General features: G+C 49.0%; 1 protein-coding gene across 1 annotated transcript in view; it reads right to left on the bottom strand.

The window, feature by feature from the left end:
* Positions 1–19340, bottom strand: part of sema5a (sema domain, seven thrombospondin repeats (type 1 and type 1-like), transmembrane domain (TM) and short cytoplasmic domain, (semaphorin) 5A) — a 176973-nt gene extending 157633 nt beyond the window's left edge. The window contains exon 1 of the mRNA XM_084458537.1: positions 19217–19340. The gene's annotated coding sequence lies outside the window, so the exon portion shown is untranslated. The remainder of the gene's footprint in view (positions 1–19216) is intronic.
* Positions 19341–20304: the final 964 nt, after the last annotated feature.

Genomic DNA, 20304 nt, shown 5'->3' with positions numbered 1-20304 from the left:
GTGTGTGTGTGTGTGTGAGGAGTGTGTATCAGTGTGTAATTAGTTGTAATAATTTCTTGTTAAAACACAGACTAGCACAATAGCAGAAAGTTATATGGCTATAATGAGAGGGAGATATGGGATTGGACGCCTCCACAGGACCTAGACACAGCATTTTGGCGTGCGAGCGCACGCACGTGTGTGTGTGTGTTTGTGTGTGTTCGTGCGTGTGTCCCTTGAGCACAGTGGAATGGAGGAGCGAAGCTGATTCTAGACAGAGCCTGGAGGCATCCGATCTGATCACGCCCCAACTAGACCAAGACTACAGACTGATCTCTCTCTCCCTCCTCCCTCTCTCTCCATCTCTCTCTCTCCATCTCTCTCTCTCTCCATCTCTCTGGGTAGGAGAGAGGGAAGAGTTGGGGATCAGTCTGAAAGGCAGAGTTTTCCAGAGAAGAGATGGGCCGTGCAGAGATGGGCCAGATGACTGGAGATTCACTCCAAATAACGACAACTCTCAGTGTCTCCTCAGTTACTCCCACATTAAATGTGCTCACACAGTCAAAATGGCTGCCTAATGATCCTTATTTGCACCCTGTGCGGGGGAGTAAAGTCAATCAGATCATTTGCGCCATGTCTTGGAAAATCCAAAATATTAAAACAAACTCCCCTTTAGCGTTGAGGCCGGTGATTAGGGCTCTGCAGGAGAGATGGTAATTGCATTTCTTCCTGCATCTAATGCAGTTTTCCCAGGAGAGACGCCTGGTTCTGTTTGAAGTATCACAACAACTCGTCAGTCTTCCCACAGACCTACCAGCACTGTGTGTGTGTGTGTGTGTGTGTGTGTGTGTGTGTGTGTGTGTGTGTGTGCGTGTGTGGGCGCGTGTGCATGCATGTGTGTATGTGCATGTGCGTGTGTGTGCATGTGTGTGCTTGCGTGTGTTTGTGTATGTGTGTGTGTGTGCGCGTGCGTGCGTGCATGTTTGTTTGTGTGTGTGTGCATGTGTGTGTGTCCCTAGGACATACAACAACGAAAAACACAGAGGAGGACCAGGACGCTGAGGATAGGTTGTCCCTGGAACCAGGTTACGAAGGTCCAGCTGACCGGGGTTCACGGGGTTGACCCTTAACCTCTGTCGATGGACTCATCAGCTGAGATCGCCTGTCTTTATAGCCTCATGACACCATCCCCATCTTTAATTAATGTATTTCTTAATCAGGGACAGTGCACATAAATTAACATTAACATCACAATCAATGTAAATGTGCCAGGGTTAGTTAAAGAAATATTTAGCACCTGTAGTCTCTTGCAAGCTCACTTCTCTCAGTTTCTCGAGCTCAGTTTCTCTCCACAGATCAGTCTGGACTTCCCACTACCTTGAATAATTTTGCATTTTGGCAAATCAGGGACTGTGTTCTGACTACTGGTCTGTCCCCCAGTAGAAGGTAGCCCCTGATTGGTTCCCGTGGCCAAACAGTCTCCCGAAGCAATGAGCAGTTACATTAAAGCTACTGTAGTAGAATGAACACAGACATAAGCGCAGTATTGCAGAAATAAATAATATCAATTAAACAACAAGAGTTTGCACATTTGGCGAGTTTCTCAGTAGAAAAGACGTTTTTGCCGTTCTTCCGACAGGATTTGGCAAAAGTTTTGTTACGCTGATTGGCTGAAGGAGTTAGTTCTGTCAAGGCATTGAAGGCGAGTACGCCCGCCCATAATAATGGTTCGGGATAGGGGGAAGGCCAGACTTGATCTGCGGAGAGAAACTGAATGTGAGCTCGCTAGGTCAGGATGGCGTTTTTAATGCTGTCAGTGTAACTCCGTTCAGTCCCCCATCGCCCAGGACATTGATTTCGATCCTAACGGCTCAGTGCATCCTTCTTACTATTTTATATAAGTGTGAGCTAGAGAGTCGCCTTGAATTGGCTTTTTTCCAGTCCGTATCACGATGGAGTGACACCCGACCTGCACATCTATCCATCCATCCGTCCGTCCGTCCGTCCGTCCGCTCAGCCGTGCGATCGGTGACTGGAAGCTGAAAGCTACACCGCGCACAGTCCATCATTATCTCATGGGCGTCAATAGGTGCCGTCGGTGACAGGTCTGTGCGTGTAGTGACAGGTCCGTGCGTCTAGTGACAGGTCCGTGCAGGTCCCGGGGCTATCCTGGCTGGCCTTTTGAAGACCTCATTAGCGCTAACGCTCCAACGCCACGCCATAGGAGAAGGTTACCTTTGTCAGCGAGCAGGTGTGCCTGGCGGAAATGTCACCAAAGAAGGTCAGGCAGGGGAGGGCGTTGGATCTCGCCGGGGTGATGGGGGGGGCGGTAACTCAGGGGTGGCGTGACTGACACACTCCTCCCTCCGCACCTTCTGGAAGGTGCACCGTCTTTTATAGAGAATCCGATTATGATGCAGATGGATGGACGGACTGACAGACGGACGGACAGGCAGACAGACAGACAGTATTATATAATAACACTTATCAGAGGCTTACAAATCATTTCATTAATATCATATGCAGCCTTTTAAGATGCTGCCAACACACTTTTGAATATTTAAACTGCTTTAAGTAATTACATGTCCTAAGGGGTGAAGCGTCACTTCCACCCCGAAAAATCATGAAACGCAGAAGTCTGTGATACTGTATCTCTGACATACGCAGGCCGCTAACAGGGTGGAACACGGCATGGGCGTTCGTCGCATGTGTGTCTGTGGATAAGAAGCCCCGCCAGGACCTGAGGAGAGCTGACGACAGCCGTCCTTCTCCTCCGAGGCCACACCCGTCGACAGCCAATCAAGCGGCGCCGTGCAGCCGTGAGCCAACACTTCTGACAGCTACTGTGTGTTTACATTCCACCGTCTCGCAGAGAACAAAGACGGTCGGATTAAACTGATATGCAAGAGCACATGAGGGTGAAAAAACACGCCCGCACACACACACACACACACACAGCTCTGTGGTCTCAGAGGGGTGGGGGTTGGGTTGAAATTGTTGTGAGGATGCTTGGTCAGCACTCTGGTACCCAGGTATACGGTCGGAGGGAGAGAGGAGGGAGGGGAGTGGGAAGAGGGGAGGAGAGAGAGGAGGTGGAGGAGAGAGGGGAAAGAGGAGAGAGGAGAGAGAGGATGGAGAGAGGAGAGGGAGGAGAGTGAAGAGAGAGAGGAGGGAGAGAGGAGGGGGTGGAGAGATGAGGGAGAGGAGGGAGAGAGGAGGGGGTGGAGAGAGGAGGGAGAGGAGGGAGAGAGGAGGGGTGGAGAGAGGAGGGAAAGGAGGGAGAGAGGAGGGGGTGGAGGGGAAGGAGAGAGGAGGGAGAGGAGGGAGAGAGGAGGGGGTGGAGAGAGGAGGGAGAGAGGAGGGGGTGGAGAGAGGAGGGAGAGGAGGGAGAGAGGAGGGGAAGGAGAGAGGAGAGAGAGGAGGGAGAGAGGAGGGGAAGGAGAGAGGAGGGAGAGGAGGGAGAGAAGAGGGGAAGGAGAGAGGAGAGAGAGGAGGGAGGGAGGAGGGAAGGAGAGAGGAGGGAGAGGAGGGAGAGAGGAGGGGTGGAGAGAGGAGGGAGAGAGGAGGGGGTGGAGAGAGGAGGGAGAGGAGGGAGAGAGGAGGGGGTGGAGAGAGGAGGGAGAGGAGGGAGAGAGGAGGGGGTGGAGGGGAAGGAGAGAGGAGGGAGAGGAGGGAGAGAGGAGGGGGTGGAGAGAGGAGGGAGAGGAGGGAGAGAGGAGGGGGTGGAGAGAGGAGGGAGAGAGGAGGGGGTGGAGGGGAAGGAGAGAGGAGGGAGAGGAGGGAGAGAGGAGGGAGAGGAGGGAGAGAGGATGGGGTGGAGAGAGGAGGGAGAGGAGGGAGAGAGGAGGGGGTGGAGAGAGGAGGGAGAGGAGGGAGAGAGGAGGGGGTGGAGGGGAAGGAGAGAGGAGGGAGAGGAGGGAGAGAGGAGGGGGTGGAGGGAGAGAGGAGGGAGAGAGGAGGGAGAGGAGGGAGAGTGGAGGGGGTGGAGAGAGGAGAGAGAGGAGGGAGCGGGGAGGGGAAGGAGAGAGAGGAGAGAGAGGAGGAAGAGGATAGAGAGGAGGAAGAGGGGAGAGAGGAGGGGGAGAGGAGGGAGAGGAGGAAGAGAGGAGGGGGTGGAGAGAGGAGAGAGAGGAGGGAGCGGGGAGAGGAAGGAGAGAGAGGAAAGAGAGGAGGGAGAGGAGAGAGAGGAGGGGGAGAGGAGGGAGAGGAGGAAGAGAGGAGGGGAAGGGGAGAGAGAGACAGAGAGAGAGACAGAGAGAGAGAGAGAGAGAGAGACGGAGAGAGAGCACCCTGTGAATGTTGTACAGTATTCGTTCACTGAAATACACTGAAAGTTTGAATCAACACAGTTAAAACAATATTCCGTTTCTAGTGCAAGAGTGCAACTATTTTCTCCATTGTTGTGTTGCTGAAAACAATGCCTCTTAAACACACACACACACACACACACACAGAAACACACACTCAGACACACACACTCACACAGTGTACACACAATTGGCTGGAGGCGAGTAAAATAAGAGCAGGAGTTGAGTAGGTATGAGCAGCTGCCTGGTTTCCTGCAGGGCAGAGGGACTCAAGGCTTACAGCCTGTGAGAGGTTTGTTTGAACAGACTATGTGTCCCTAGGAATCGATCCATTTGTTAAACACATATTATTTCTGTAGGGTGATTGTACAGTTAATTTGTATATTTGCATTCCTTGTATGTGTATTGCGCTCCTTGGTGTGATTGTACAGCTCATCTGTATATTTAGATTTCTGTATATTGTATATTATATTTATTATATAACCCACACACATGCACGCACACACACACACACACACACACACACACACACACACACACACACACACACACACACACGTTATATAATAAATATAATATATGATGATGATGATGATGATGATGTTGTATATTATATTTATTATATAACTTGCACCTATTGTACTTTGTAAGTACCTACACACACACACACACACTCAGCACAGTATGCGCGCGCACACACACGCACACACACACGTCGCCTATCCAACCTAGCAATGCTGCCTACTCACTCTATAACAGCTATGGCGTATCAACAGAGGAGTGTGTGTGTTTGTGTGCGTGTGCATATGTGTGCGTGTGCATGCATGTGTGCGTGCATGTTTTTTTTTTTTTACATGTCTAATTTGGGCTCACAGCTACTGTAAATATCACTGCCCAGCTGCCCTAATCAGCAGCTATGTCTTTGATGGGTTGGCTTCAAAGCGAGACACCATCACTTTTAACTCCCGGTGTGTTAATTCACCAGCTATCTATAGTGCCTGATGCCCCATATCGCCAGGGGGAGAATAACAATCAACAGCTTCTTCCCCACAATGCATATTCATGCAGTAGCAAACTACCACGCCTATAAGTGCGTCTCCAGACACTGCTCTCTCCTGGCGTGCTCGACTGACCTAGATTTGCTCTAATTATGCCATGAAATTAATTTGGGCACCAACAACACCCGGAGCCACCATGGTGTACCGATAAGGGGCCTATGGCCGCCCTGTGTGACCCTGGCTGTGGCCTGTTTGATGTGTGGTCCGTTGTCTCCTCCCCAGACCCCATGCCCATCTGTAGGCAGATGTTTCTGCTCCATGTGTGTGTGTGTATGCGCGTGTGGGTGCATTTGGATGCGTGTGTGTGTGTGTGTGTGTGTGTGTGTGTGTGTGTGTGTGTGCGCGCATGTATGTGTGTGTTCTTGTGAGAGCACGGCAGTCAACCCGCTACAAAATGTATCTGTTTCTGTTTTCATGCATCTTCCAGTGGAATTATATTATATCAACAAGGATTGTGTCGCTACATCCAGGAATACACCCAGGAATACACCCAGGAATACACCCAGGAATACACCCAGGCCTGACAACTGCCTAACAACAGCCACAACTCTCCAGCCCGGTAATTACCAGCCCGGCATTAGACAGGATAATGGCTCACAGAAACGCTCCCTGAGCTGACACAGAGGAGCAGAGGGAGGGGAGGGGGGAGAGGAGGAGGGGGAGGAGGAGTAGGAGGGGGGGGGGGGGGGCGAGGGGTCAGGGTAGAGGAGGAGGAGGAGGGGGGGCACGGAGGGCTGATTAGAAGAACGACGAGAGAGGAGGAGCAGACAGCGGTGGAGGGTGAGGAGGGGGGAGGTGGAGAACAGGGAGGGGAGGGAAGGGGGAGGGTGAGGAGGGGGGAGGTGGAGAATGGGGAGGGGAGGGGGAGGGTGAGGAGGGGGGAGGTGGAGAACGGGGAGGGGAGGTGGAGAGGGAGGTTGAAAGAACGGTGAGACAGAGAGAGAGAGAGGAGAGGAGAAAGAGTGCAAGGTAAGAAGGGATGGAGGGAGGAGGTGTGTGTGTGTGTGTGTGTGTGTGTGTGTATGTCGTGGCCTTGCTATAAAGAGCACCTGGGATCTCCAGAAATAACTGAGGCCACATGCCTTAACACTGGCCTTAACATCTCCCTTGAGTGTACAGTACTATATGTTGGTGTGGATGTCTCTGTACAAGCATGCATATGTGTGTGTGTGTGTGTGTGTGTGTGTCTGTGTGTGTGTGTGTGTGTGTGTGTATGTATGTGTGTGTGTGTGTGCGTTTGTACGTACAGTATGTGTCTACGTTTCAGTGTGTGTCTATGTTTCAGTGTGTGCACATGCATGTGTGTGTGTGTGTGTGTACATATGTGTCTATGTTTCTGTGTGCACGTGTGTTTGTATTCGTGTGTGTGTGTGCGTCTACAGTATGTTTCAGAGTGTGTACATGTTTCTGTTAAAGTGTGTGTGTGTGTGTGTGTGTGTGTGTGTGTGTGTGACAGTGTGGTCTGCGTCCCATCTGTCCCAGTGTTAAGTGAGCCAGGCAGGGTAAACACAGCGGAGCAGAGAAGGGGCGAGGAGGACGGACGCAGCTGGAAAAGCACGAGTTCCCCTCCGCCCTCGGGGAGCGGAAACATAGGGAGAGACGTGGAGGCATTTGGAGGAGGAAGGCGCTGAGCTGGGGCTGTCCGAACCCTCTCCCTGGCACCGCACGGCCTTGTGGTCAGCGAGCTGCACAATGCAGTCCTATTCCCTTTTTTGCTCCTGTCTTATTTCCTTTATAAAAAGGCATTCTCCCCTTATTGGGGGGAATATAAGGGGGCCAAATGAGAAAATAAACATTGAAAAACCATGGAATGCTGCTTTAAGAGCATTTTCCAACAAAGTAGGGTGTTTATGTAATCAAAAATAGAGTAATATTAACTGACCTCTACCATGTGTGACCATCCCAGTACGGGAGATTAAACTGTGTGAACCTGCCCCCTCGTTAAACAAGCCACTGGCAGTGTTACATTCAGTTGTTTATGTCTTAATTTAAACTTAATACAGTAATAAGGTCATTTGGCCTTGAAATGACAAAATCTTCTAATTTCTGTGAGAGCTTGAACCCAGGCCATGGAGTTAAAAAGCCTCAAGTCGTCTATTCTGGATTCGTTTTAGTCCCAGCCTATCAAAAAAACAGCCTTGTAAAGGAGGGAGGTGCCTGTAGACCCTCCTCAGTGAGCTCATGTGTGTAATCCTCCCCAATTGGACACGCTTGGAAGCAGGGGGGGGGGGGGGGGGTTAATTGGTTGCGCAACCGGTAAATAAACATAAACAAACCCAGGCGTTAACGACCCGACAAGGAGAAATCTCAACCTCCTCCGGCCCTTGGACAGGCGCGATGGAGGACTTCCCCCCCCCCCCAACCCGACGGATAACGTGGGCAGATTTCTGGGACGGACGGCCTGGTGTCCCCCCCCCCGTGTGGTACAGGCTGTTCCCTTGGCGTGCAGCGCTGCAGCAGGGCGTGGGGGCTGGCCGAGCGGCGGGGGGGAACATAAACAAAGCCTTTATGAGCCCCTCCACCCGTCGCTTTCCCAATGACGCTGGGGTTTTCCACACGCGGAGCGGCACATGTGGGGGGGAGGGGCACATGTGGTCTCCAGGTGTACTGAGCACCCCGCCACCCCCCCCCCCATCCTTCTCGACCCGTCAGCTCTTCTCACTCTGATTGGGCGGTCCAGGGCACGATCTCATCCTCCCCTCGTTTTCCTCCTCTCGTCTGACTCGTGAATGACTGACGGACATCAGTTCAGTCTGTTTTGGATGATGATAGTCACAGTCTGCTTCTGTGAGTGGCACCGTCTGTGTGTGTGTGTGTGTGTGTGTGTGTGTGTGCGGGAGCCAGACGTTAGAGACGTGATGACTCCAGCAGAAAGAACAGGACCATTGTAGTTTCCCTAATGGTCTCCAAGGCAAACTCCATCCCTAAGAGCCCGGGTACAAAGGCCACTCTTGTAAACGCAACCCCAATTATCCACCTTTACCTCACTCAACCCCATTAGTCCCTCCACACACCCCCCACCCCCCCCCCCCCCCCCCCCCACCCCCACCACACACACACACACACACACAGTGCTGTCAGGCTGATTAACCGCCCGCGGTCTAACTCTCCGGAACATTCTTAATGGCTTCCACTATGGTCTGGAGAGACGGCGTTCAACAACATTTGTCTGAGGAACCGTTTTTTCTACACCTCTTCAGTTGAGGACTCCCACTTCATTCTTTCAGGGTCGGCGTTCCAGACGTCGCTCTGCTCCGCCGCGGAGGGATAGTACCCTTGAAAAGCGCCAAACGTGAGCTAATTACGACCAAACGTGAGCTAATTACGACCAAACGTGAGCTAATTACGACCAAACGTAGTGGAGAGCGTCAGGAAGGTGAGCTGGCCACTTATAATAAATATTGCTGTGCCGCAGACAGACCTTTGATATGAGAACCTTCGCGCCGCGCGACACAGTCAAGAGATATCAGTTACCCCAGATCCACAACGTCTCTTTCTCGTCAATGGCCAGGAATGGAACCTATATTTCCTACTGGGTGAATAAGGGATAATAATTGTGATGCACAGTATGTGAGTCCCCAGGGGAGAAAGAGGGTGAGTGATCACAGCTGTTTGGCTTTCATGATGATGACAATGAGGGGTTCTAGTCTCTGTCTGGCCTCGCGGGGGTTGGCCGGAACCCCGCTGCGAGACGGCCTTGGAGCTCTGTCGTCTCGTCTCGCACCTCGCCCTTTAATATCAGCACCCTTAAACCCGCGCTAAGAGACACATGGGAGGGTAGGCACACACCTGATGGAGCCAGCGGCTATCTCTGCAGGTTTGGGCAGGGGGAGGGGAGGGGGAGAGAGAAAGAGAGGGACAGACAGACAGAGAGGCAGATAGACAGACAGAGACAGACAGACAGATAGACAGACAGTGACAGAGGAGGAGACAGAAAGAGAGAGGTACAGAAAGAGAGGGGAGAGAACGAGAGTGAAAGAGAGAAAGAGAGTGTGTGTGTGTGTGTGTGAGAGAGAGAGAGAGAGAGAGAGAGAGAGAGAGAGAGATTTTTGCGGTAAGAGCACTTAAGCTTCACCCAAGGCTTAAAATCTTGGCTGTTCGGAACTAATGAGGAAAATCTCTCACAAGAAAACATGCCCTGATCCTGCCCGAGGCTGTATCGGGTAATAGAGTGTTCTTTACCAAAACAACCACCAGGACAGCACAGCGTGATGTGGAAATTGAGTATCGGTTTCATCAGCTGCATTATAGCCCCCAGTCTCAGAGCTTGATCCAACACTGGCCCCTTTGACACTTTCCCTCGCTGTTCTTTCACAAAGTCGATAAAAAGATGTTCAGCAGTGAGAGAAACACTTCCAACAGTTTTCCCTCCCCTAAGCCTGGAAGCCTGGGGGGGGTTTCACACACCCAGAGCCTGTTCAGACAAGACACCAAGGAAGAAAACACACAGACCAGCAGGAACCCATGTTTCACAGGGCAGGAACTAGGAATCCATGTTTCAGAAGACAGGAAACCCATGTTTCAGAAGACAGGAAACCCATGTTTCAGAGGACACGAAACCCATGTTTCAGAAGACAGGAAACCCATGTTTCAGAAGACAGGAAACCCATGTTTCAGAGGACACGAAACCCATGTTTCAGAAGAAAGGAAACCCATGTTTCAGAAGACAGGAAACCCATGTTTCAGAAGACAGGAAACCCATGTTTCAGAAGACAGGAAACCCATGTTTCAGAAGACAGGAAACCCATGTTTCAGAGGACACGAAACCCATGTTTCAGAAGACAGGAAACCCATGTTTCAGAAGACACGAAACCCATGTTTCAGAAGACATGAAACCCATGTTTCAGAAGACAGGAAACCCATGTTTCAGAGGGCAGGAACCTATATTTCAGAGTGCAGGAACCCATGTTTCAGAGAGGGGCAGGTCTGTTCCTCCGGTGAGGGGGGGGGGGGGGTATATTTAGCAACACGGAGCACTGCAGTGTGGAAGGTGAACATGCTTCTGGATAACAGGATATCCATCCACTGACACTGTCCCTCCTCTTCCACCCCCTCTGACCAATGTGGGGTGCTATTCAATCAAAACAGCAATGCAGAAGTTATCATGAGCCGAATATCAGCTGGGTTTCCCAGTGACTTGACATCAAATCATCCTGTGTAGTGACTTTTAGATCAGTTAGGGCCTGGCTCTAACTTTTAGCTTTACTCAAGCTTTAGGCATTACCCAATCACATGCAGGTGCTGGGGCCCACCGCCACCTGGCTATCAGGACAACACTGTGTCAGCTGGGTCTGGGTTAGGGTCTGGGTCGGTGGGGTCAGGTTCGGGGTGAGGGTCAGTATAAGGGGATGGAGAGTAACTGACCCTGTCTGGGAAAGCATCTGAGCTGAAACCTGAGTTTCTGACCCTTCTAAGCGGCCCTCTGATCATGTGACCCCAGGAAGGGTTCGACCGCCCTGAAACAAACAGCCTGACTACTGATATTCTCTCCTTCAATGACACGCATAATCACTCTCACCCCCTAGCTCTGTAGCTCTCTCTCTCCTCCCTCTCTATCTACGTATCTCTCTCTCTCTCCTGTCTAGATCTCCCCCATCTCTCTCTCTCCCTCTCTCTATCTCTCGCTCTCTCTCTCCCACTCTGTCAGATCTTGCATGGCCTCCTTGGTTGCCAAAGGGCTTGAAGCTTGTTCACCTGTCTAGACACACAGCAGCTCCTCTTGCAACCTCTCCAGTGTGTGTGTGTGTGTGTGTGTGTGTGGGTGTAGGTGGGTCAGTCAGTTTGTCTGTGTTTGGTGTTTTCACACAGCAAGTCTGGGCAGAAAAATGCAGAGCTTCACTCCTAAAACAGGGGAGAATGGAGAGTCAGCTCTTGAACGCACCCTTGGTCAGTTCTCAGGGGGCTTAAGCAACACAATGCACTCGGCAACAGAGAGGAACCATATTCTCTTGTTTCACGGAGGGCCGCACCAGATGGCTGAGTCAGTAACTAATATGGTCTGTATAAATGGACACTCCTCGGCACGGAACTACAGTTTCTCTATTGTCTTTTCAGGGCCTGTATGATACTGTATCTTTACAATTCCTCAAGAGTCTGATCAGATGAACTGCCTTTAAACACAATATACGGACGGACATAATAGGCCAGTGAACCCTAGTTTCTGTACCGTAACAAAATACCCCATGAAACACAAACAAGTAAGTGTGGTAATTTTAAACCCACTCGCAACAACAGTAAGCAAACTCTAAAATGGTCATTGCTCATGAACACACAGCAATTCAGCAGCGAGCGTCAGCTAGAAGTGTGTTCAACACTGTCTCTGTGTTAGACTCTTTCGCTCAACACTGTTTCTCCACTGTTAGCTGTCTGAACACATGGATAGCTGAATGAGGGCCGTTCTTTCAGCTTGTGGTTTATCCAGGACAGAATAAAACGGGTGTTATTCAGGGTGTGTTGTCGGGGTCAGTGACCTAAAACCACACATCCTCTGTGCGGTTCACCTTAAGAACTGAGACAGCATTGTGTCTGTGGTGTGCACACACAACAGACAGTACACGCATGCGCACACACACACACACACACACACACACACTGTAGTAGAGACAAAGTCCAATAAAGGGCATGACTCATGAGCTCCACAGCAATGCGGTATCTGGAGCGTGTGTGTAGAGTGATGTGCGTGTGCGGTGTCTGGGGTGTGTGTGTGTGTGTGTGTGTGTGGAGAACAATTGTGAGGGTGAGAGGGAGTGGTGTCTGCATTTGCTTGTGTGTGTATTGTCTGCGTGTATGTGCGTGTGTACTGTTGGTGTGTGTACGGTTTGTGTGTGTGTCCTCAGTTAGCCTATTAAAATGAGGCGTGTGTGAGAGTTATAGCCGGCAGACCACCTGCCTGGGTTTCTGATAAAACACTCCACACTCTCCTCAATCTCCTCCTCCCTTGCCTGTCATCCTCCCTCCCTCTGGTCTGCTTTCAGCCTCTTAGCCTAGCCCCCTCCCCTCTCTCTCTCTCTCTCTCTCTCTCAGCATGGCTCCATGTCTCTATCTCTGTCTGTCTGTATGTCTCTCTCTCTCTCTCTCTCTCAGCATTGCTCCATGTCTCTACTCTACAGACTCTGTCTGTCTGTCTGTCTGTCTGTCTCTCTCTCTCTCTCTCTCTCTCTCTCTCTCTCTCTCTCAGCATGTCTGTCTCTGTGGACCTGTGTCAGAAACGTTCGACAGGCAGACACAGCATGACACCAAACAGGACGCAGCATCTGGAGACGCACGCATGCACGATCCACTCCCTCCATCACTGGCCTTTGCCTCTTATCTTTTCTTATACATGTTTTTCTCCCTGGCCATTGAGATTCAGCCTTTATCATGTCCATCGGTGGGTCGCTCCACTCCTGGGTATCGCGGGATCTGCTTTCTTCAGTCTGTTTTCCTTTTTCCATTTTCTGCTTTGCGCAAGTGGCCAGGCTTTATCTACCAGATATGATCACCGGCATTTCATAAATCCTTGGGTCGGGTACGTTTCCCGCACCAGGTATTTCTGATTCCGGCCCCCGTGTCTCTGCGAGGCTTGCTCAGTCACTCCACAGATCTTCCCCTCATCCCTCCAGTCTTGGACCCCAGACAAATGTGTTCATTAGACTCGAGATGAAAGGATTCTCCGTATTCAGAGTTTGATTGATTGATTGAGTTGGAGTCTGTCTGTCTGGTTGTGACCTATCAAATGATGTCAATCCATGGAGTCAGATAAACCTTGACGACTCCCACAACATGATGACGCAATCCTTCATGATTATGTAGATGCTGGGAGAAACTTCCATCTGGGATGAAGCCCTTTAGAAACGTATGCTACGGAGGATTCGTCCAGTCTACCTGACAGCGAAGAAGGCCAACTCATTCAACTACTAAGCTCCTGTGCTGACTGGCTAGCTGCTACAGTCTGCAGTGTGAGCTGTGAGGGGCAGAGGTGGACAGACAGAACGCCATCGAGACGGAAAGGCCTACAGGACGGAAATTACCCGAGAGGAAACTGGTTCTTTCATTCACCCTTCGCTCCCTGAAATATTCTCATTCCACCGGCACATGTTCAGTGGGTAGAGTTTCCCCATTTGACCCTCGGGGTTGAGAATGCAGTTGACCGTGCAGATAGGTAGAGAGCTGAATAATTCCTCACTACAACTCAACACACGCAGGAACACACGCACACACACACATGTACGCACGCGCGCGCACACACACACACACACACATGCACACACACACACACACACACACACACACACACACACAGACACACACAATCTCTCTCACCTTTTTCTCTCTTTCTCCCTTTCTCTCTTTCCCTGTCTCTATATCTCTCTTTCTCTCTCTTTCTCTCTCTCTCCCTTTCTCTCTCTTTCCCTTTCTCTATATTTCTCTCTCCCTCTCTCTCTCCTTCCCCCTTTCTCTCGCTTCGGCTAAAATTATTTAGTCTGATTCCGATACAAGCACGGCAGTCTCCACACTCCAGCCCCTATGCTGTGAAATACGATCTCTAAATAAAATACAAACTCTAAATAGCCCCCTCCCCTTCATAGAGCTTCATCTTTATTTATCTACAGGCTCAGTCCCCAAATACCCACTGACACCATCCCCGCTAAGGAAACTGGCTCTGGGGATTTCTTAATTATGTTTCAGACTTAGCCTGCGTCCTGTATGGCTATCCTGGTTTGATGATGGATTGCTGGGGCTCGTGTGTGTGTGTGTGTGTGTGTGTGTGTGAGAGAGAGAGAGAGAGAGAGAGAAAGAGAGAGAGAGAGAGAGAGAGAGAGAGAGAGAGAGAGCGTGTGTGTGTGTGTGTGTGTGAGAGAGAGAGAGAGAGAGAGGTTTGAGGTTTCGGAATGAGAGCTAATGTTCTGAATCAGTGTTGGTAACGGAACGCTGGCTTGCTGGTTCTAATTCCGTCTGACATGCGGACATGGAACGAGCTGTTCTACGGTTCTACGGCGCCCGCAGGCATTCACTCTGGGACCTGCACAAAGCTGGGGATAATCAGAGAGAATAGAATGACAAGTCTCTCTGCTCTACCTCTCTGGTGGGAGTTTACAACCGTCTCAAAAAAACTCCTTCTCCTCAACCTGTGTTAGGTGTGCGCTGCTTTGCATGTGGTGTGAAATTACCGTCGACAGAGCTTTAACTACCTCTGTCCTGTGGCCTGAGGCAAACAAAGATATGGAGCCCTAAACATCCCTAGTTCTCCACCCTTTTCAATCCTTATATATTAACAGCTCTTCTGGTATTTTTATTGGTTGGATGAATAGCATTACATGGATTCCTAGCCCATCTACTAAACATAGCAATGCTGCTGATAATAAGATGTCAGTATAACTGTTAGCTACTTTGTTATCTTTGTTAGATATATTAGCTAGCGAGCCTACTTGTCTCACATAACGTTAATCACCTCATATTATGCTAGTGTTCGCTCACTAGCTAGTTAGTTATTGATTATGAATCATCGAGCTGGCTTGGCAGTGACTAAGTTAATGCTGGGGGAAGAAACTCACTTGACAATGGTTAGTAGAGTGACTGCTACTTACTAGTTGGTTATTATCTGTTATTGCCATCTTCATCAGCTACGTTACCATCTGCAGTTGAAGGAGGATTCTCCTGTAAGGTTGCGGGTAGCTCCTCTTCACTACTAGCATTAGCAATGCTCACACTACTAGTACTCGCTGCTCTTTGTTAGTGTTGTCAGTAGCTGCCGTCAAAAAGATTGCTACCTTTGGCAGTTTTGCTAAAAAATCCTGTGCTTTCCTAAGTTTAGTCCTGCTTCCTCCTTGTTTCAGCATCGCTGGGGTAACGTTAGCTTATCTGCTTCAGTTTTGAAATAGTGCGCCCAGAGTGTCTGAATCATTTCCGCAGATGTGCAGTAATGAAATAGTCCAAAGTAGTGAGGACTTCGGGTGGGGAAGGGGCTTTGACCGAAACACTCATGAATTAAGCATTCTGATGCTATTTAGTGTATGTATTTTTTGTTAAGTTTATGAGGTGTTTATGGGGCCCTTTGTAGGTTGGGGGCCCAAGGCAATTTCCTACCTTTGCCTAATGGGTAAGTTCACCGCTGTGTGTGTGCGAGCCTGTGTGTGAGCCTGTGTGCATGCGTGCGTGGATGTGTGTGTGTGTGTGTGGTGGGGTTACTGCTTGTTAGAAAGAGATCAGAAGAGATTAGAAGGGGACCTAGAGAATAAACCTATTCTGACATGTCGATGGTCCTCAAGTAGCTCTACAAACTGCAGACTGAACTTGACTAGAGGGAATGTTGATGTGTTTGTTCAGTGTTTCCCCCCCCTGCAGGACTCAACAAGGGCACATTCTGCATCCCCACATCTGGTAGCTATGGCAACCAACCCAGTAGCAGCGGCCGTTGAGGAATGGTGGATGATAAAGTGATAAAGTTTCATTTTTAAAATAATTTCCATTCCCACTACCTGACAGACACTCTAATCAGCTCCTGGCAACGAGGGAGTCACCATGGCAACGTCCCCATCTCAATAAGTGACCCGGAGAGAGGCCGAAGAGAAGAGGAGAGAGAGAGAGAGAGAGAGAGCGAGTGAGAGAGATAGACGCACACACACACACACACACACACACACACACACACAGAAGAAACAGAAAACACCCACCTACTTACACTCTCATAGAAAAATTGATGAATTGAAGCTGAGTAAGTGCTCTGCCTAGTTCCAGACCCCGGTCCTCTGTCCTCTCTGTCCTCCCCCTGCAGAGGCCTGCCGCCCGCTTTGCACCTCCAGACAGCACGCTGGGATGGAAAATGGGAAATGGACTGCACTTATATAGTGCTTTTATCCAAATCACTTTACAATGGCCTCTCATTCACCCATTCTCACACCAATGGGGGAAGCTGCCATGCAAGGTGCTATCCTGTTCATTGGCACACTTCGACATGTTGACAGGAGGAGCCGGGATTTAAACCACCGACCCTGAGATCACTGAACACCCCACTCTACCTCCTGAGTCCCAGCCGTCCCTATGAGAGGGGGCGATGCTCTCTCTTTATTCTGTCTGAGTCCACAGGTCCCTCTAAGTGAGACCAACGCCTCCAGAGACACAGAGATGAAGAGGCTCTAGAAATAGCTGGACATCATAGGAACGCTACACAAATAAAGTTTGATTTGATTTGAGGAACAAAACCCCGTCCTAGGGGTGGGAATGTTTTTTATTTCTTATGTTTGCCTCCGTACACCCCTTGTTAATCAAACAGCTTAGATAATTTACGTCCCAATTAGAAACCCATGAATCTGAGAGGATATTTTATGTTTTTGTGAGGTTTTCTCTGTAATGGCAAAAGCTCTCAAAGGCCCTGCTGTCTTGCCTGTGTCAATTGAATGAGTAACTAAAGGCTTTTTAATGCTTTGGGGCCGCTGGGATACAGAGGCTAATGGGCGTTTAAGGAACACGTGCATGACAATGGCGGTATTTATTCCCGACAGCATTCTGCCCTGCGGTCCCGACCCGGAGAGATGCAGAATCACAAAGCTGGCCAACAATGGCCTTGTCACTCAATCTGTCACCATAGTGACCAGCGACTGGCTGCACCGGGGCCATGAGGGTCACTTTCATTTCTGGAAGTCTCCATGCCGGCACTAATTGCTGTGTCTGTGCTGGTGTTCCATGTCACCACATGAGCACATTCCCACCGACGCGCAAATATCAATCACTCTAATCATATGGTGCTGTTCACACAGAATGTGGGAGGCAGAGAGGGAGGCTGTTTGCGCTCCTAATTTGTACTGCAAACACAGCTCACACCTTATTAAAAGTTATCTTGGTCCTGGTAATTTGGTTGGGATTTAGAGGTTATTTTCAGTCCTATGTTTTTTTTGTCTATGCAGTGGAACACCTCGTTGAAGCTCAGCTGTAATATAAACCAATAACATTGCCGCGAGCAATCACATCAAATCATTTCTCGATTCAGCACTTTATACCCTTCCTCGCCCCCCTCCTGTCTCTTTGCTTCCATTTCTCTTTCTCTCTCTCTCTCTCTCTCCTTCCCTCTCTCTCTCTCTCTCTCTCTCTCTCACACTCTTCCTTGCCTTTCAGGATTTTCAGTGGCTGAAACTTTTGAGACGGGTGAACCCTCTGCCAGAGTCTCAAAGTAATCTAACCATCTGGACAAGAGTCAATTTTTTTCAACAGGGGCGCGCAGTATGAGGGGGATGCATGCTGTGCATCACAGCGGGTCTGGTGTGGGCCACGATTCTAGAGAGATGGGGCCGAGTCCAAAACTCTGCAGAGCAAATGTACAAACAAATGAGTAGCCGTGGCCTGGCAGCCAATTCACTTCACACATTTGGGTTGTGATTTATGCTAAGCTATGCTTTGCAGGGTCTATGACAGTCACCACAGCAGGCATACAAACATATTTGTGAATAAGTTAGTGAGTTAAGATATGTATCCAGCAGGGGTAATCATTATTCCTTCAGCCTGGAGAAGACTAGCACTCAGGAGTTATCAAGGAGGATGCCAATTAGAGGCGGACGTCAGAACTGAACTCTTGCAGCCTAAAACACAGCTGTAACCTAAAGCCATTCATCAAAAAATCTAAAATGTTTTATTTTCACTACGGTTCATTGCATTGTATTTCGGGTAGCCTATAATAATATTCTCTTTTTTTCTGAGGGCTATTATCAGCCCTCAGAAAAAAAATTGAATATTATTATAGGCTAGGCCTACTCCAATTTTGTGCAGCACAATAGCTTACTTGAAATGACACGTGCCACTGGATGCACTGGTAAACTGGGCTGAGGGACTCAGCATTGTCAGTGTGCCCCTCGCACTTGAAATGGACACTGTTGTGTTTTGAAAGCTAACAGATGTGTGTTGTTGGTGGAGGGTGGCTGGTATGTGAGGGAGAACAGCAGGGTCTGTAGATTCACACAGCAGAAGTGCCAATAGTCCTGAAACACCACTATAATCACCAGTGAGGATATTCCTGTAGATGGATCTCTGCATTATGTCTGCGTGTCAGATTGATCTACAGAAGCTATGCTGAAAAAAGTACTACAGAGCACTAATCAAATACGGGCCAAGAGTGTGTTTGCTCGTTCTCTGAAATAATGAGACAGCAGCATGACTGTGTGTAGGCTGCACAACACACTTTCAAGATTAATTGAGTTTTATAGAATCCATGTATAGCCTATTAGAGACTCTGTTTAAAGAGGAATGTACCAGGCTGTAATTTATGGATTCCTTTAAGATGTCTGGGACCCAATTATAGGAGAAAAAAACGTCAACACAATGTACTTTCATTGTGTGTTATTTACAAGCGCTTGATTGGTTTTGTGCACCTGCTGTGAGTAGAGGCGCATGCACTAATTGTCAGATGGCCTAAGAAGAGAAGAACTAGGGACAGCCATACAGAGAAGTCGAATTATTAAAACGAATACGATGTTTATCGTGCATGGGTTACATTTATGGGACACAATTAAGATGATTTATGGAACAAAATTAAGACGGATATTAAACTGTCTCTCTCACTGTGCCAGCACCACCAAGTGGTCAATGATTTTAAATGACACCTAAAAACTTCTAAAACGGACAATTTTTGAACTCGGTGAAGCCAAAATACTAGACCTGCCAACTCATTCTGGACCTCTTGAAACTCTGGTGTTTGAGAATGAGTTGGCAGCACACAGCAGATAGCCTAAAGCAGAACGTAAAGAAGAACATTCAACCTGTCTTTTCCCACGCTCAGATTGAACCTGTTCATATGTTATGGGATATGGTAGCCTAAATCCTATTCACAGCCGATAATATATGCCTAGGCCATTCAATTTGCGTTAATTCAGATATTAGAGGACAGCTAAATACGCAGGCACTTACCAAGTGAAGTGTCCAACTCGCGTTCATCTAGCAGGAGCGAAGCTTCAAGTCTTATCCAGTGAGAAGGATGAGAGAGTTGCTCAGAGAAAAAAGAAAAGAAATATAAAATAAAGGTATAAATATAAAGTAATCTCCGCCCGTGTCCTGTCCACAACCAGAGAAATTTCAATAAGTCCGTATCTCTTTCGGAGCAGATTTCTCAGGTCTCCTCTCCTCCAGGGTTCTGCGGAGGCGAATATTTTTGCCTGTGCCTCCTCGGCGCACTGACTGTAATAGGACACCGCAGAGTCGCGCTGCGCCACAGACAATGGCCCTGGCTCACTGAGGGACAGGGTGCAAGGATAGCCTCGAAACTTTGCTATAACATATTTATGACCAAGGCACGGAGCGAGAGCTACGTTTTGCACCATGTAGCTGTGGTAAACTGCTGCGTTCAAGTACCCCGCTGATAGTGCTACATATCGGGGGAGCAGGATTCTTTATCTGGAGCGGGAGAAGGGCGCCCCCACGACGTCGCTTTCTTTCACAAAATCAGTTCCAGCAGAACCACCGCTGAGCGCAACGTGTCAGCAGCGCACATCTGTCCTGACCTTCACGTAAACAGACCTCACCTACAGACAAACTAGGCTACAAGGTCACTGCCCTCACGACCTCACAAGTCAAATCCGTGTATTAATCATGAACAGGCTACCAGAACGTTTTTTCCTCAGTCAGTCAGTTGTTGTTTGACATACAGGTGCATCTCAGAAAATTAGAATATTGTGAAAAAGCTCATTATTTTTCCGTAATTTAATTCAAACACTGAAACTTTCATGTAGCCTATTCTAGATCCATTACACAAAGTGAAATATTTCAAGCCTTTTTTGTTTTAATCTTTATAGGCTACAGTACTAGGCTATGTTCGGTAGGTTCATTTATACACTCAATAGGCTAGTGGGGGGTCCTTTTGCACAAATTACTGCATCAACGTGGAGTGTGGCAATGGAGACAATCAGCCTTGAAATATTTCACTACATGTGTAATGAATCTATAATATGAAAGTTTCACTTTTTTAATTACGGAAAATAATGAACTTTCCACAATATTCG

The sequence above is a fragment of the Borostomias antarcticus genome, assembly GCF_949987555.1.
Source record: "Borostomias antarcticus genome assembly, chromosome: 2".
NCBI lineage: Eukaryota > Metazoa > Chordata > Actinopteri > Stomiiformes > Stomiidae > Borostomias > Borostomias antarcticus.
Note: the sequence above shows the minus strand (reverse complement) of the source record. Positions and strands in the feature narration are given on the sequence as shown.